We start from the raw sequence: 1,470 nt of genomic DNA, 5'->3' as shown, positions 1-1,470 counted from the left end.
AACCAACCTACTTAACTACAAAAATAGCTGTTTAGAGACTGGGTGAAGCAAAAAATACCATCAGAAGAGTCGTTGAAAGTAATTTAATAGTACATAGCGCAAAAGTAAGTTCGATGTGCATTAGACAGCCACGTTATTAGCACACTCTAATTACCTCTCAGGAATTTATCCGCTAAAAAGCTCTAAACCTTAGAAGTAAAAATAATCTAGTGTAAAGTCGAAGAACCGGAGCCTAAATAATTATGGGATTACTAAAAGTTAATAAACCAAGATAAAAGAGCTGAGTTATTTGATTTAAGTTTATATGATTTAATAAAGATTCCTGAGAAAAAGCTAATAAATGTATAAAAGAAGCCTCTCATTAAAATAAATATTTAATAAGCCAGCTTCGAGAATAATTTATTTTTCTTTTGTTAAATCCAATCAATGGCTCTTAAAAAAGACTTTTGAGTGCATTTTTGAACTGAAGAAGTGTATAAAAGAGTAGGCTAACACAAAGGAGTTAAAGAATAAGTAACCGAAAAATCAGAGATTCCTTTTAAATTTAAATAATTTACATTAATATATGCCGCTAAAATACATATTAAATGCTTTTAATAATAATTGTAAGTGCCTAAAATATTTATTTTAATTTATTTTCTTCCTCAGACAAACAATCTTTTACTAAAATATACGATTTTGTTATTAGTTCTGTTACAGAAGAATACCAATTATTAGAAAATGCGAGATGTTCAGCTGTTGTTTTGTAAGTTTTAAGTTCCTTAATACGATAGGCAAGCTTTGAATTATGATAACACCAATTAATCAATTTGTAAACAGTTGTGTAAAAATCCAACAAAAAAATTGAATTCTGTTTCTTAGATTCTTTTAAAACATCTGATATGCTGTTTTTAAGGGTTTTAATTAAAGCATCATTATCTAAATCCAGCACCTTTTGGCCTTTCGAAAAATTAATAGCACTGAACAATACAACCATCATATGTACTAAATAATTATTTTCTGCCGTATCTAAATAGTAAAAAAGGGAATTCAAAGTAATAATGTCGCCTTGGCACGTGAACGATGATATATAAAGCATCCAATCAATTGTCCAGTGAAATAAAGAATGATTTTCTAAAGCAGGATTGTAACTATAATGAATTAAATCCGTATTAATTAATGGAGGGGGACATTTTAAATATTTTTTATATTTAATTTGCAAGTTTTTATCGAAATAAATAGAAATATTAAAAAGTGATTGGAACACATGAGTTAATAATTCTGTTTTATGGGAATATGCATTACTTCTCCCAATTAAATCGATAAGATAATCAAACCAAAGTTTAAATTGGTCATTCTTCAGCCCTTTTTTACTTTGTACAATTTGTTTATTTTTCTTGCGTATCTTTTCAATTAAATCTTTAATAACACCTAGTTTTTTGGAATTTAAATTTTCATTATCGAGTTTTTGTTTATTGGCTTTTAAAAACC

The sequence above is a fragment of the Arctopsyche grandis genome, unplaced genomic scaffold (assembly GCF_051622035.1).
Source record: "Arctopsyche grandis isolate Sample6627 unplaced genomic scaffold, ASM5162203v2 HiC_scaffold_75, whole genome shotgun sequence".
Lineage (NCBI taxonomy): Eukaryota > Metazoa > Arthropoda > Insecta > Trichoptera > Hydropsychidae > Arctopsyche > Arctopsyche grandis.
This window is presented reverse-complemented; position numbering follows the sequence as displayed.